Source organism: Microcaecilia unicolor, chromosome 1 (genome assembly GCF_901765095.1).
Source record: "Microcaecilia unicolor chromosome 1, aMicUni1.1, whole genome shotgun sequence".
NCBI lineage: Eukaryota > Metazoa > Chordata > Amphibia > Gymnophiona > Siphonopidae > Microcaecilia > Microcaecilia unicolor.
This window is the reverse complement of record NC_044031.1, coordinates 696,721,164-696,738,053: the sequence shown is the minus strand read 5'-3', so window position 1 is coordinate 696,738,053 and position 16,890 is coordinate 696,721,164. Positions and strand designations below refer to the sequence as shown.

Here is a 16,890-nt window from a genome sequence, read left to right as displayed (position 1 = left end):
CAAAACTAACCAGACAGCTGCCAGTACAACGCAGGACAGAAAAACCTGAATAAGTTAATTTACTTGGTCAGTAGAAACATAGTAAAGTCACATTTCACTTAATTGTAGCAAGTGTTAACACTGTTTAAAAAAAACAAAACTCCTGATTTAACAGTTGCTGCTCTAGTGGAAAACCTTTGTATCGGTCCATGGTGTGACCACACCTCAAATATTGAGTTCAGTTCTGGTCGCCGCATCTCAAAAAAGATATAGTGGAATTAGAAAAGGTACAGAGAAGGGCGATGGAAATGATAAAGGGGATGGGACGACTTCCCTATGAGGAAAGGCTGAAGCATCTAGGGCTCTTCAGCTTGGAGAAAAGGCGGCTGAGGGGAGATATGATAGAGGCCTATAAAATAATGAGTGGAGTGGAACGGGTAGACGTGAATCATTCGTTTACGCTCTCCAAAAATACTAGGACTGGGGGGGTATGCAATGAAGCTACAAAGCAGTAAATTTAATATGAATCAAAGAAAATATTTCTTCACACAACGTGTAATTAAACTCTGGAATTCGTTGTCAGAGAATGTGGTAAAGGCAGTTAGCTTAGCGGGGTTTAAAAAAGGTCTGGATGGCTTCTTAAAGGAAAAGTCCATAGACCATTATTAAATTGACTTGGGGAAAATCCACTGCTTTATTTCTGGGATATACAAAAAGAAAAATAAATGGCTGAGCTCTACCTCAGAGTAGTTGTAGCATACATAAATTAGAAAAGGAGAGCTAATTGGCTCAACAGCAATGTATTGAAAAAAGGGGCGTCTCATCCAGTCACAGCGACACTTGTATGCGTCTGGCTTTTATTAAGCCTATGTACTCGTGACGAAATGTAATCATCGACTGCCCCCAACCACCAGTGATGCACTAGAATTATTTGCTGTGAAGTTTCTTGTACTGAATTCTAAATATATGTGCTTTGATGTCACATTATGATCATCACTCTTTTTTTATTGTGATTTTTTCGCTCTAGTGCATTCACGGGGTTTAAAGTCTTTATTTACAGTGCTAGTTATGCTGTTAAAGTCAAATAAAGCAATGTGTAAAGGACAAGTATCAACTTATCTCAATTGTCCTTGGAAGCTGTGGGTTCTTGTGTTACTTTCAATCCAGCGATTGTTGTACCCCTCAGGCTTCACTTATAGAACTTGATCCGATCTCCGAAATTAATGCCCACCCGACAGGAGCCTGTTTCGCTATTGTTTGCTTTGTCAAGGGCGCTTAGGCATATATCTATAAAAAATGGAGAACATGTATTTAATCTATAGAGCTGTAACTATATATTAAATGTAAGACATACCGTGTAAATTAGTGACGTCCGGTCTCACTTTGGCAGAGTTCTATGGCGGCATTATCTGCTGAAAAAATGGCGCTGGTATTCAGTTTTTAAATACAGAGAGCTGGGATAAGCAGCATAAAATGTATTGAATTTTTTCGGGATCTTTCCAGGTATTTGTGACCTGGATTGGCCACTGTTGGAAACAGGATGCTGGGCTTGATGGACATTTGGTCTGTCCCAGTGTGGCAATACTTATGTACTTATGTACAATATTTTTCCCAGTCCTTCCCCAAGAAAGGAGGGAAATCATAGGGTGACTACAAAGTAATGTGATACCCTTGGGAACTTAACAAATGCATAGTATAGAACGGGAAATGCAAAACAAATGATAACAATAAATCAATAGAGCATAAAGTATAAATAGTCACCTACAGAGTACAAAAAGGGCTCACATAGTATCCAACCCATCCATGGTGTACATGAAGTAATGTTAGCTAGTCTTTCTTCATCTTTTTTACCATATCAGCCAGTAAGGCATTTGAAATCAAAAGATATGTTGTTACTAGATTCTCCATCATTTCGACAGATTCATTTTGCATGCTTTTGGGCGAGAACCTTTTCAGTTACAGGACCTAACCTATGGAACTTGCTTTCATAAAAATAAGAGAAATTTCTGCTCTTCTATTGTATCGTAAAAGTCTGAAATTTTATTTATCAGGCTTTTTCTAATTGAGAGTTTAAAGTTCTAAGTTTTTCTAATAGACATCTGTACCATGTTAATGTTTTTATTGTATAATTAGGTATATAGACTTATTAGAAAGTGCGGTGTATACATTTGTAAAATTAAATTTAAAAAACAATTGTAAAATGAAAGGCAAAATAAATAAAGTACGGGCCTAAACAAAACAGAAACAAAGGAGACGCAGCCAGAAGTTGTATTAAAAAAAAAATCATATTAGAAAGTAAATACAAAAAAATTACTAATGAATAAAGAGAAAGCATCGTACTTATTAATTTAAGTAAAAGAAATGCAACACAGCCATGTTTCAACACACTTTTACCCTATTGTAAGGGGACTGTCTGTAAACTTCTAAAATATACATTCATTCACAAAAGAAACAAAGTCAAAGTATTTCTAGATGACCAAATGATGGGTCTCCAAAATATTTTTATTCCAGCTCCATAATAACAGGTCATTTAACTTTATGTATTTAGGTCAGATGGCTCTATTGTACAATCCAAAATTATGTATGAAGAGTAACATTAGTGGATTCAGTACAATAAAAAGTTTCACCGATTTTTACATTTCTTTCCCAGGAGGTAATTTTGTCAAGATAAGGGAAATAGTTCATTTCTAAGATTGTGCAGTATGAACGAAAATAAATTCATTACAATTTGCGTTGGTACTGCTGTTTTGCACTTAAAAAAAAATTGAACATAGAAAACTGGGCTCATGACTATGGGGAATGTTCTGCAATAAGGGATCTTTACTATAGGCTAGATTAGTAAAGTGCACAGTGCATTAATGTGCATTATTTACTGCAGGTCCCATTATATGCACTTGGACTTAGACAGCTGGATAGAAGGATTCTGTATTTGATCTTTGTTTTGTTTGTTTTGATCTTTACTGTTTGAAATATGTATTGAAGTGTAAAATTGAGCCAAGGAAACAAAAATTTAATTTTTTTTTAAACTGTTGTCTGTTAATTCAAAGTACATTCTCATAGTGGATTATGATATCATTAAAAGACTAACTCAGACAATTGTGAGAGACTTGCATCAGTAAATGTAAATAATTGCCACCTACATGAAATGAACTGCTCTGTGGTCATTAGGCTGACAAATAAAGGCAAATAGGAGAACAAAATAATACAAAATGGTGACATGACCTGTCCTGGATTCCATAAACTAAGTAAAGGCAAACAGAAAAATAAGATAAATACCTTTCTCTTGAAGCTTGATGTAAAAACAACAACAAAAAAATTCCTTTATCCTTCTAAGAAAGGTTTAAAAATTTGTATTTAAACAAACCTCCCACAAGAATGGGGATTGCAGGTATGGAAGAACTTGCCATGGGATTCCCATGAGAGTGTAGTAAAATTTCTAGTTATTGTAGAATGAGGCTTGGAATGCACTGATAGAGGCAATTAGAGCACCAGAATGAGGCTTGGAATGTACAGAGAGGCAGTTGGAGCACCAAAATGAGGTTTGGAAACACTCATTGGTTGAATAGTGAATACCATCCAAAAAAACCACGGGATGCTGTTAGGGCGGAAGCAGAGGCCTGTGAGCAAGTAAATAATAGTGTCGACTCCTGCAGGTTTGGCTGGGGATGGAGGAGATAAATTGCGGGTCTGGATCTTAGCGGGTACAGGTGGGTATGAGAGAGATTCCATTGGGGATGGGTGGAATTTCTGTTCCTGTGCAACTCTCTATTCTGCATTCCTTGAAGATCTGATTTGACAGAATACAGGCCGCCTGGGTCATTCAAATTTCAAATAGTCAGATGCATCATTACTGATTGCTTTAAACACCAGGATTTTACATTTCACTGTGTTATATAAGGAGCTAGTGGAGGAGTAGCCTAGTGGTTAGTGCAGTGGACTTTGATTCTGGGGAACTGAGTTCGATTTCCACTGCAACTCCTTGTGACTCTGGACAAGTCACTTAACCCTCCATTGCCCCTGGTACAAAATAAGTACCTGAATATATGCAAACCACTTTGAATATAGTTGCAAAAACCTCAGAAAGGCGGTATATCAAGCCCCATTTCCATGTCCCTTTCCTTAAGTACTAAAGAGATCCTGCCTAATAACTGCTACCAAAGCTGGTGTTTCTGAACCAGTTGCAATACAAGGATCAGACTCTTAGAAAAGACTAAGATAAACTAAAAAAAACAATATAAACTTTTTTTTACAGAATATCAGTATCACTTCTTCCAAAAAAAACCAAACCTGTAGAATACAATATAAGCTGCTCATAGACTCCTTATACTCAAAAACCTTTTGTCTAAAAACAAAAAGCGGAAAAGACCTCAAAAGATCCAGGTGCTCTTGAACTTGTCACTGTTTTTTTTTTAGCACTCAACGGGCATTTATATCATCATTGACCAAAAACCTCCTGAAACATAATTTTGTTCTTTTTTTGTGTGCTCAAAAAAATATGCTCATCCATACATATGAACAATGAAATGGTGCAAACTTGTAAGAAAAAACAAACAAACAATATATATAGAGAGCGACTTGGCTTCTCATTTAATCCAGCTTCAAAACTCATGATGAGGGGGACCCGTTTTTCCCTTCAGCTTTTTGAAGGGAGATAATGGGAGCGCTCCATAAACAAACACTTATTATCGCAAAACATCTATCAGCAACCTAAAAATCAGATGGTATAGTTCAAAGCTTTGTCCAAAACTTACTTGTCTTCTTCCTCAGATCATAATTGCAGCATCCACAGATGGTATAGTTCAAAGCTTTGTCCTAAACTTACTTGTCTTCTTCCTCAGATCATAATTGCAGCATCCAGTTTCAAAGATGGTGCCTCATGCACCAATCGACACACATGAACTGATAGAACTCATCAGGACAAAAAACATATCCAACTAAAAATCTTACAAAAATGCTGCCCATTCGACCATCGTATTTAAACCCCTTGGCTCGAGGGTCTGGAGATGATGGATCCAGCGTTGCTCACACTGTCTGAACAAGTGGACATGATCCGCACCGCGGTGCTTTAACTTGTTGCACTACAAAACATTGAAAATCTTGAAAAGTATGTCTTAACAACGTACAGTGGGAAACCAGTGGTGCTCCTGCTTTACTCCCAGGATAAACATGATTTATGCTCGTTGACTCGAATCTGTAACTTCCTCATAGTCTTCCCTACATAGAATTTATTGCAGGGGCATTTCAAAATACAGTGGTGGAAATAAGTATTTGATCCCTCGCTGATTTTGTAAGTTTGCCCACTGACAAAGACATGAGCAGCCCATAATTGAAGGGTAGGTTATTGGTAACAGTGAGAGATAGCACATCACAAATTAAATCCGGAAAATCACATTGTGGAAAGTATATGAATTTATTTGCATTCTGCAGAGGGAAATAAGTATTTGATCCCCCACCAACCAGTAAGAGATCTGGCCCCTACAGACCAGGTAGATGCTCCAAATCAACTCGTTACCTGCATGACAGACAGCTGTCGGCAATGGTCACCTGTATGAAAGACACCTGTCCACAGACTCAGTGAATCAGTCAGACTCTAACCTCTACAAAATGGCCAAGAGCAAGGAGCTGTCTAAGGATGTCAGGGACAAGATCATACACCTGCACAAGGCTGGAATGGGCTACAAAACCATCAGTAAGACGCTGGGCGAGAAGGAGACAACTGTTGGTGCCATAGTAAGAAAATGGAAGAAGTACAAAATGACTGTCAATCGACAAAGATCTGGGGCTCCACGCAAAATCTCACCTCGTGGGGTATCCTTGATCATGAGGAAGGTTAGAAATCAGCCTACAACTACAAGGGGGGAACTTGTCAATGATCTCAAGGCAGCTGGGACCACTGTCACCACGAAAACCATTGGTAACACATTACGACATAACGGATTGCAATCCTGCAGTGCCCGCAAGGTCCCCCTGCTCCGGAAGGCACATGTGACGGCCCGTCTGAAGTTTGCCAGTGAACACCTGGATGATGCCGAGAGTGATTGGGAGAAGGTGCTGTGGTCAGATGAGACAAAAATTGAGCTCTTTGGCATGAACTCAACTCGCCGTGTTTGGAGGAAGAGAAATGCTGCCTATGACCCAAAGAACACCGTCCCCACTGTCAAGCATGGAGGTGGAAATGTTATGTTTTGGGGGTGTTTCTCTGCTAAGGGCACAGGACTACTTCACCGCATCAATGGGAGAATGGATGGGGCCATGTACCGTACAATTCTGAGTGACAACCTCCTTCCCTCCGCCAGGGCCTTAAAAATGGGTCGTGGCTGGGTCTTCCAGCACGACAATGACCCAAAACATACAGCCAAGGCAACAAAGGAGTGGCTCAGGAAGAAGCACATTAGGGTCATGGAGTGGCCTAGCCAGTCACCAGACCTTAATCCCATTGAAAACTTATGGAGGGAGCTGAAGCTGCGAGTTGCCAAGCGACAGCCCAGAACTCTTAATGATTTAGAGATGATCTGCAAAGAGGAGTGGACCAAAATTCCTCCTGACAAACCTCATCATCAACTACAGAAGACGTCTGACCGCTGTGCTTGCCAACAAGGGTTTTGCCACCAAGTATTAGGTCTTGTTTGCCAGAGGGATTAAATACTTATTTCCCTCTGCAGAATGCAAATAAATTCATATACTTTCCACAATGTGATTTTCCGGATTTAATTTGTGATGTGCTATCTCTCACTGTTACCAATAACCTACCCTTCAATTATGGGTTGCTCATGTCTTTGTCAGTGGGCAAACTTACAAAATCAGCAAGGGATCAAATACTTATTTCCACCACTGTATATACCACATAGGCCATTTGACAATTGGTTTTAGATTTCAACTGATATCACTTCAGGTCAACTGGATTGATAAATTCCTCACATCCCAGAGTCATATCACAAATGCCACATTCGTCACATTTAAAGTGACCCCTGCTGGTTGTAGAAACCAAAGGTGCTGTAGCTGGTAAATCTGCAGAACTCGAAAGTTCTTTAAGATTTCATCCCCTAGAGAACACAGTTCTTAACTGATGCTGATGAAAAATCGGATGTGTACGTATAATGTATAAAGAGTCCATGAGCAACTTATATTCTACAGGTTTTTTTTTTTTTTGTAAAAGTAAGCTAAGCTATAGCCTGTATGACTTACCAAGACTGACCAGTTGTAGGAAAGACTTCATTTGATGCACCAGCCTTAGGCCCCTGTATACTAATTCATGAGCATTTACTGTGAATCCCTTGGTTAATTTTATTTTTGCATTACTTCAGGCTGGGAATACTGTGCTGTGATGAAACAGTGGTTTTCTGAGCCTGAAAACTGTATTATTTCATGAAGTGTATTGCTCCAAATTGGCCAGCAGATGGCGCTTGTTTTGAGTTTTAAAGCTGTTGCAGAAAAATACTTTCTCTCTTCCAGTTTCAGCAATCTGCAGTACATTTGGGCAGCTACTTTGATGCCCTGGGCTCTGATTGGCCCTGGATTTCAAATCTGGCCTGAAAGTACTGGATTTTCCTCAGCCAGGGAGCGGAGAAAGATCTCTTTTTTGAGGTCCTGTGAACAGTTGTAGTTGTGAGCAGCTACATTTCCTGAACTCCCCAGGTACTCTCCAGGTAGTAAACAAATGTTTAGATAGTTTTATAATTCATCCATATTCAGTTACCTGTTATTGCTTGCTGATTTCACCTTTTTCTGTTCACTGTTAAGTTCTGTGACAATTAGTTTATTGACTCTGCTGTCCTGGACACACTAAGAATCCTGGTTCATGTTTTTGGGTCTGTGGGTGCTTTCTGGGAACTGTTGGACCCCTGGAGTATTGCCCCAGTGTCCTCAAAATCACTGGAAAATAATAGAACACGTGCCCAGGTGCAGGCAGACCTGAGCAGTGGTGGGGACCGAACCTTCAGGCGGGTGCTAGGCATTTTGTTACATGTGCAGAAAAAAGCAGGCCCCACGTTGTGCCTACTGTCTATAAGGGCTGGACCAGCGGGAAAAGAAATACCCATTCTTTATCCATTTTCAAACAGCACCCCTTATCAAATTTGCCGCCCTTTTAAAATATCCCCTCCCTTTATCCCTTTTCTGGTACCTAATGGGACTCTCTGGTAGTGGAAGGCCAGAGGCTCCCTTTCTGAATATGGCAGCCTCAGCCCCCTAGCTGGTAGGTTTATATTTCATCTCCAAGGTATCCTGACCCTTCAGTGGTAATACCATGAGATTATCACTGGGGGGGGGGGGGGGGGGGGGGGGAGGGATAGGGCTGCTATTTTTACTGAGGGAGCTATTGAAACAGGAGTGCCCAGGAATCGAACCTGCTCCCCTCCTTACTACCTACCAGGGAGATACATGATAGGTACCAAAGGGAGGCTGTTATTTGAAAAGGGGCTGGGGGGAGGGTTTTATTTGAAAAGGGATGGAGGTGTATTCTTTTACTAAGCACCTGCCCCTTTAAGTCACTCCTGAGGAGGGTTGTTGAACAACATTTTTTGGGGTGGTGGTAACGTTCAGTGAATAATCCAAGCAGTATTACTCAGTTTGCATAATAATGAGCTGCTGTGCATGGAATTTTGCTACTTTTTGGGATCTTGTCAGGTACTTGTGACCTGTCTTGACTACAGTTAGAAACAAAATACTGGGCTAGATGGACCTTTGGTCTGACCCAGTATGGCAACTCTTATGTTCTGCACTGATTCTCAGCTGGCTACTCTAACCATTAGGCAACTGCTCCATATGGCAACTTTTTAAATGTTCTAAAGCTGAATCATTTGCAAATGATACATGTTCTTTCCTTTGTGCAGCTTTCCAAACAGGTGCCTTAGTCTGTAAAATGCCATTTTGTCCACTGCTCTGATATAAGATTTCATAGAGTCCTAGATCTCGCCTCTCATTTAAAAAAAAGCAGTTGGTTGATTGATCAGATCGAATGTACAACTCATACATAGGGTCTCTGTTTTCCACAAGTTCAAGGATAGTTGTTTTGATTTCATCTATATGCTATATGAGTAGTTTGCACTTGTGTCCAGTGGATGAGGTTTGTGGAGGAAGGAATAACTATATAACTTTTTGAAAACATCTGAAAACCCACTTTTTCAGCAAAACACTACTCGATGTCGCCGGACAACAATAAAACACCACAACATAACACGAAGAATGAATTATGAACAGACACCAGCCAAAGACACATAAACAGGTCAACAACAACGTAATGTGATTAACTGTTGTAAAACGGTTAACTGAAGATGACTGATTAGTCAAACCCACATTGAACCGACAGCTCTTGTTGGAAAATGTGAGGTACAAATTCATAAATAAATAATCCAGATATATTCAGTACGGCACCTCATACAGCCCCAAACAAGGGCATAGAAGGAGCAGCAGATACAACTCTAGCCACCTTACTGGGCTGACTAGATGGACAGTCTTTACTGCTGTCATTTCTACATTGCTGTAGCTACTGATCATTTTCGTAATCTGTAAACATATGTTACTGGGGAAACCCTTGACCTAAGATTTCAATCTAGAATTATCTGACCTATTAATTGCCAGAAACAGTGAGTCAAAAAAATTCAAACCAGCTTATGAAATAGCATACTGCTGACTCAGATTTAAGCAGTGCAAGATATGCAGTTAATAGTTAATTCTTTATTATGGTAGAATAAAGGGACATTGATGCAACTGAGGTGTGCAAGATCTTGCCAAAATATTGGATATTCTGTTCACAAGATACAGTAAAAACACTCATAACAAAATTGGACTTCTATAAAAGAAGTTTAATCATAGATTCTAGTAGAGATGAGTGACTTTTTTCAGAATTTTCATGTACTTGTGTTGACAGATTACCTCTTGGGAAGAAATGTCTGGGTTGTAATGGCACTTTCTCCGAGGACAAGCAGGCTGCTTGTTCTCACGACTGGGTAACGTCCGCGGCAGCCCCCACCAACCGGAAAGAAGCTTCGCGGGACGGTCGGCACGCAGGGCACGCCCACCGCGCATGCGCGGCCGTCTTCCCGCCCGTGCGCGACCGCTCCCGCCAGTTCCTTTTTTTCCGCGTCTGGAGAGAGTCGTGCCTCGCCGCTCTCTCGGATTCAGCCGCCGGATTTCGATCGCGTTTACGCCGATCGTGCTTTTTTTCTTTGTTTATTTCGGTCTAGATTACCGTCCGGTTTCTTTTTTCAAAAAAAAAAAAAAAAAAAAGAAACCCTGCGCGTGTGGAGCACGCGCTCCCCTTTTTCCCTCGCTTCCAGCGGGGACGCCACGTTGCGGCCTAGTGGCCGCACGGTCGTTTTTCCTTTTCGTGGCCACCATTGACGACTTTGACTTCGCCGACGCAATTTTTCCGTCGATGTCCTCGAAGGTCCCGAGTGGATTTAAAAAGTGTGGTCGCTGCGGCCGGCCGATCTCGCAGACCGACACCCACGCTTGGTGCCTCCAGTGCCTCGGGCCGGAGCACAATATCAAGTCGTGTTCTCTGTGTCTCGGTCTCCGGAAACGGACTCAGGTTGCGAGGCAAGTTCTGCGGGACCGTCTTTTTGGAACTTGCGCCGGCCCCTCGACGTCGACCTCGAAGGCATCGGTATCGATGCCCGGCCCTTCGGTACCGGTATCGATGCCCGAGACATCGGCACCGATGGCAGCGACCCCAGGAGAACAGGTCCCGTCGGCCCGCCGGTCCTCCGGTGAGAGTGGGGGTGAGAGGCCGCGTGGGCAGTCGGCCCCGGTCACTCCCTCAGCTCGTGGGCCACGGGACCGAACCCTGTCTGACCCGGTACCTCGAGACCGAGGGGGATCGACCTCCTCCTCCTCCATGCCCTCCGGCGTCGGTGACGGGCATCGCAAGAAAGATAAGAAGCGTCGTCACCGGTCGCCCTCGGTGCATCCGGATCTCGGAGAGGAGGCGACGCCGAAGCGTCATCGTCGAGAGGAGAGGTCTCCGTCGGTTGTGGAGGTACCGACGCATCGGGGTTCCGGCACCTCGGTGCCGTCTCCTGGCCCCCAGCAGCTTCTGGCGCCGACACCCCTACCGGCCCCACCGCCTTTCCCGGCAGCGGGCCTGGACGAGTGCCTCAGAGCCATCCTTCCGGGGATCCTGGAAGGGCTGATGCGCCAGGCTGTGCCGGCGCCGGGGGTGCTTGCGCCCTCGGCGCCGATGACTGTGGCGCCGGCGAGCTCTAGCCCGGCGCCGGGGCTGTCGACACCGCCGCCGCTTGCGGTGCCGGTCTCGACCGCCACGCAGGTGGAGTCCCCGTCGACGTCGATGGAGGGAGCTCCGCCCCCGCCGGCGCGGGAGTCCACCGCTCGACGACACCGAGACCTTGGTGCCTCGACGTCGAGCCGGGCCCGGTTCAGGACTCAGCTACATGAGCTTATGTCCGACACCGAGGATGAGGACTCGTGGGGGGAAGAGGAGGACCCTAGATATTTCTCCTCAGAGGAGTCTACGGGCCTTCCCTCGGACCCCACGCCTTCACCGGAGAGGAAACTCTCGCCTCCCGAGAGTCTCTCCTTTGCCTCCTTTGTGCGGGATATGTCTATCAGCATTCCCTTCCCCGTGGTCTCTGTGGAAGAGCCGAGGGCCGAGATGCTCGAGGTCCTCGACTATCCATCACCACCTAGAGAGTCCTCCACGGTGCCGCTGCACAATGTCCTTAAGGAGACGCTGCTTCGGAACTGGGTGCGACCATTAACTAACCCCACAAGAAAGCAGAGTCCCAGTACAGGATCCACTCCGACCCAGAGCTAATGCGTCCACAATTGCCCCATGACTCAGCGGTCGTGGATTCTGCTCTCAAGAGGGCACGGAGTTCGAGGGATACCGCCTCGGCGCCCCCGGGGCGGGAGTCTCGCACTCTGGACTCGTTTGGGAGGAAGGCCTACCAATCCTCCATGCTCGTGACCCGCATCCAATCATACCTGCTCTATATGAGCATTCACATGCGGACCTATGTGCAACAACTGGCGGACCTGGTCGAGAAGCTCCCGCCGGAGCAGTCCAGGCCTTATCAGGAGGTGGTCAGGCAGCTAAAGGCGTGCAGAAAGTTCCTGTCCAGGGGTATCTATGACACCTGTGACGTGGCATCTCGTGCTGCGGCCCAAGGTATAGTGATGCGCAGGCTCTCATGGCTGCGTGCCTCTGACCTGGACAACCGCACCCAGCAGAGACTGGCCGACGTCCCTTGCCGGGGGGATAACATTTTTGGTGAGAAGGTCGAGCAGATGGTGGACCAACTGCATCAGCGGGAAACCGCTCTCGACAAGCTCTCCCACCGGGCGCCTTCAGCATCCACCTCCACAGGTGGACGTTTTTCCCGGGCCCGGCAGGCTGCACCCTATTCTTTTGCGAAGCGTAGGTACAACCAGCCGGCCCGAAGGCCTCGTCAGGCACAGGGACAGCCCCAGCGCGCTCGTTCTCGTCAACAGCGTGCGCCTAAGCAGCCCCCTGCGCCTCCACAGCAAAAGCCGGGGACGGGCTTTTGACTGGATCCACGGGAACATAGCCGCCCTACAAGTGTCCGTACCGGGCGATCTGCCGGTCGGAGGGAGGTTAAAATTTTTTCACCAAAGGTGGCCTCTCATAACCTCCGACCAGTGGGTTCTCCAAATAGTGCGGTGCGGATACGCCCTGAATTTGGCCTCCCTGCCTCCAAATTGTCCTCCGGGAGCTCAGTCTTTCAGCTCCCATCACAAGCAGGTACTTGCAGAGGAACTCTCCGCCCTTCTCAGCGCCAATGCGGTCGAGCCCGTACCACCCGGGCAGGAAGGGCAGGGATTCTATTCCAGGTACTTCCTTGTGGAAAAGAAAACAGGGGGGATGCGTCCCATCCTAGACCTGAGAGGCCTGAACAAATTCCTGGTCAAAGAAAAGTTCAGGATGCTTTCCTTGGGCACCCTTCTGCCAATGATTCAGAAAAACGATTGCCTATGTTCCCTGGATTTAAAGGACGCATATACTCACATTCCGATACTGCCAGCTCACAGACAGTATCTCAGATTCCGCCTGGGCGCACGGCACTTTCAGTATTGTGTGCTGCCCTTTGGGCTCGCCTCTGCCCCACGAGTGTTTACCAAGTGCCTCGTGGTGGTAGCGGCCTACCTACGCAAGCTGGGAGTGCACGTGTTCCCATATCTCGACGATTGGCTGGTCAAGAACACCTCGGAGGCAGGAGCCCTCCGGTCCATGCAGTGCACTATTCAGCTTCTGGAGCTGCTGGGGTTTGTGATAAATTACCCAAAGTCCCATCTCCAGCCAACCCAGTCTCTGGAATTCATAGGAGCTCTGCTGAATACCCAGACGGCTCAGGCCTACCTTCCCGAAGCGAGGGCCACCAATCTCCTGGCCCTGGCTTTGCAGACCAGAGCGTCTCAGCAGATCACAGCTCGGCAGATGTTGAGACTTCTGGGTCATATGGCCTCCACAGTTCATGTGACTCCCATGGCTCGTCTTCACATGAGATCTGCTCAATGGACCCTAGCTTCCCAGTGGTTCCAAGCCACCGGGAATCTAGAAGATGTCATCCGCCTCTCCACCAGTTGCCGCACTTCACTGCTCTGGTGGACCATCCGGTCCAATTTGACACTGGGACGTCCATTTCAAATTCCACAGCCCACGAAAGTGTTGACGACGGATGCATCTCGCCTGGGGTGGGGAGCTCATGTCGATGGGCTTCACACCCAGGGTCTGTGGTCCCTCCAGGAAAAGGATCTGCAGATCAACCTCCTGGAGCTCCGAGCGATCTGGAACGCACTGAAGGCTTTCAGAGATCGGCTGTCCTGCCAAATTATCCAAATTCGGACAGACAATCAGGTTGCAATGTATTACGTCAACAAGCAGGGGGGCACCGGATCTCGCCCCCTGTGTCAGGAGGCCGTCGGGATGTGGCGTTGGGCGTGTCGGTTCGGCATGCTCCTCCAAGCCACGTACCTGGCAGGCGTAAACAACAGTCTGGCCGACAGACTGAGCAGAGTCATGCAACCGCACGAGTGGTCGCTCCATGCCAGAGTGGTACGCAAGATCTTCCGAGAGTGGGGCACCCCCTCGGTGGACCTTTTCGCCTCTCAGACCAACCACAAGCTGCCTCTGTTCTGTTCCAGACTTCAGGCACACGGCAGGCTAGCGTCGGACGCCTTTCTCCTCCATTGGGGGACCGGCCTCCTGTATGCTTATCCTCCCCTACCTTTGGTGGGGAAGACCTTACTGAAGCTCAAGCAAGACCGCGGCACCATGATTCTGATAGCGCCCTTTTGGCCCCGTCAGATCTGGTTCCCTCTTCTTCTGGAGTTGTCCTCCGAGGAACCGTGGAGATTGGAGTGTTTTCCGACTCTCATCTCGCAGAACAACGGAGCGTTGCTGCACCCCAACCTTCAGTCCCTGGCTCTCACGGCCTGGATGTTGAGGGCGTAGACTTCACTGCGTTGGGTCTGTCTGAGGGTGTCTCCCGGGTCTTGCTTGCCTCTAGGAAGGATTCCACTAAAAAGAGTTACTTTTTCAAGTGGAGGAGGTTTGTCGTGTGGTGTGAGAGCAAGGCCCTAGAACCTCGTTCTTGCCCTGCACAGAACCTGCTTGAATACCTTCTGCACTTATCAGAGTCTGGCCTCAAGACCAACTCAGTAAGGAATCACCTTAGTGCGATTAGTGCTTACCATTATCGTGTGGAAGGTAAAGCCATCTCTGGAGAGCCTTTAGTCGTTCGATTCATGAGAGGCTTGCTTTTGTCAAAGCCCCCTATCAAGCCTCCTACTGTGTCATGGGATCTCAACGTCGTCCTCACCCAGCTGATGAAACCTCCTTTTGAGCCACTGAATACCTGCCATCTGAAGTACTTGACCTGGAAGGTCATTTTCTTGGTGGCAGTTACTTCCGCTCGTAGGGTCAGTGAGCTTCAAGCCCTAGTAGCTCATGCTCCATATACCAAATTTCATCACAACAGAGTAGTGCTCCGCACCCACCCAAAGTTCCTGCCGAAGGTGGTGTCGGAGTTCCATCTTAACCAGTCAATTGTCTTGCCAACATTCTTTCCCAGACCGCATACCCGCCCTGCTGAACGTCAGTTGCACACATTGGACTGCAAGAGAGCATTGGCCTTCTACTTGGAGCGGACACAGCCCAACAGACAGTCCGCCCAATTGTTTATTTCTTTCGACCCTAACAGGCTAGGGGTCGCTGTCGGGAAACGCACCATCTCCAATTGGCTAGCAGATTGCATTTCCTTCACTTACGCCCAGGCTGGGCTGACTCTTGAGGGTCATGTCACGGCTCATAGTGTCAGAGCCATGGCAGCGTCGGTGGCCCACTTGAAGTCAGCCACTATTGAAGAGATCTGCAAGGCTGCGACGTGGTCATCTGTCCACACATTCACATCTCATTACTGCCTCCAGCAGGATACCCGACGCGACAGTCGGTTCGGGCAGTCGGTGCTGCAGAATCTGTTTGGGGTGTAAATCCAACTCCACCCTCCAGGACCCGAATTTATTCTGGTCAGGCTGCACTCTCAGTTAGTTGTTCTTCGTAGGTCAATTTCTGTTGTACCCTCGCCGTTGCGAGGTTCAATTGACCTGGGTTATTGTTTTGAGTGAGCCTGAGAGCTAGGGATACCCCAGTCGTGAGAACAAGCAGCCTGCTTGTCCTCGGAGAAAGTGAATGATACATACCTGTAGCAGGTGTTCTCCGAGGACAGCAGGCTGATTGTTCTCACCTACCCTCCCTCCTCCCCTTTGGAGTTGTGTGTTTCATCTTTTGCTAGTCATTCAACTGGCGGGAGCGGTCGCGCATGGGCGGGAAGACGGCCGCGCATGCGCGGTGGGCGTGCCCTGCGTGCCGACCGTCCCGCGAAGCTTCTTTCCGGTTGGTGGGGGCTGCCGCGGACGTTACCCAGTCGTGAGAACAATCAGCCTGCTGTCCTCGGAGAACACCTGCTACAGGTATGTATCATTCACTTTATTTATTGTACTGGTTATCAATAGAAATCAAACAAAATAAAACATGGAAAAGAAAATAAGATGATACCTTTTTTATTGGACATAACTTAATACATTTCTTGATTAGCTTTCGAAGGTTGCCCTTCTTCATCAGATCGGAAATAAGCAAATGTGTTGGCAGATAGTATATATAAGAGAAACATCAAAGCATCACTTTGACAGTCTGACAGAGTGGGAGGGTACTGTAATGCTTGACTTATAACACAGCTATCTGCAACAGAAACATAAGTGTAATAGTTCTTGAGAATCATAATTCAACCCTCTGGGAAGACTTTGGGGGTTTTTTTTCTTTTCTTTTTGTCAGTGTGTATGTATTTGAAAAGTGTTTTCAGAATGTCCTTTTGAAATGGGCATGAGTCTGTGAACTCGTGGGAACTATGGGATAGTTGTTTAAGCTTTTAAATACAAGGACTCGAGGACACACTACATGGTAGCAGATTTAAAACGCACATTTAAGAAATTTTTTTTCCAGACAACATATAATAAGCTGTGGAATTTGTTGGCAGAAAGTGAAGTAATTTGGATAGCTGGATTTAAAGAAGGTTTGGATAAGTTTTTCTAGAGGACCAGTACAGTGATGTTTATTACCTAGGTGGATGTGGGGATCACCACCTTCTTGGAGTAAGAGAAGGGATCTGCAGTATAATTTCAGTTGATTTTAGAACTATGATGATGGGCTTGATGGACCAGTGATATTAGCCAGCATGGTATGCCAGTGTTCAAATATACACATGCACATATAACAGGTGTATTCTATAACAGCGCTCACATTTTATAGAAACGCCCATGGTCACGCCCCCTTTTCATCAGCGTGCATTAGAACTTATGGACATCACTTTATAGAAAACACTTAGCAAGTTGTGCTTGTAAACTGTAATTAAAGCCAATTAGTGTCAGTTGCTTGTT

The 16,890-nt window shown here is 46.1% G+C and overlaps 1 protein-coding gene across 2 annotated transcripts in view; it reads left to right on the top strand.

The window, feature by feature from the left end:
• FAN1 (FANCD2 and FANCI associated nuclease 1) overlaps positions 1 to 16,890 on the top strand; it is a 127,281-nt gene that overhangs the window by 68,088 nt on the left and 42,303 nt on the right. The gene's annotated exons all lie outside the window — the stretch shown is intronic.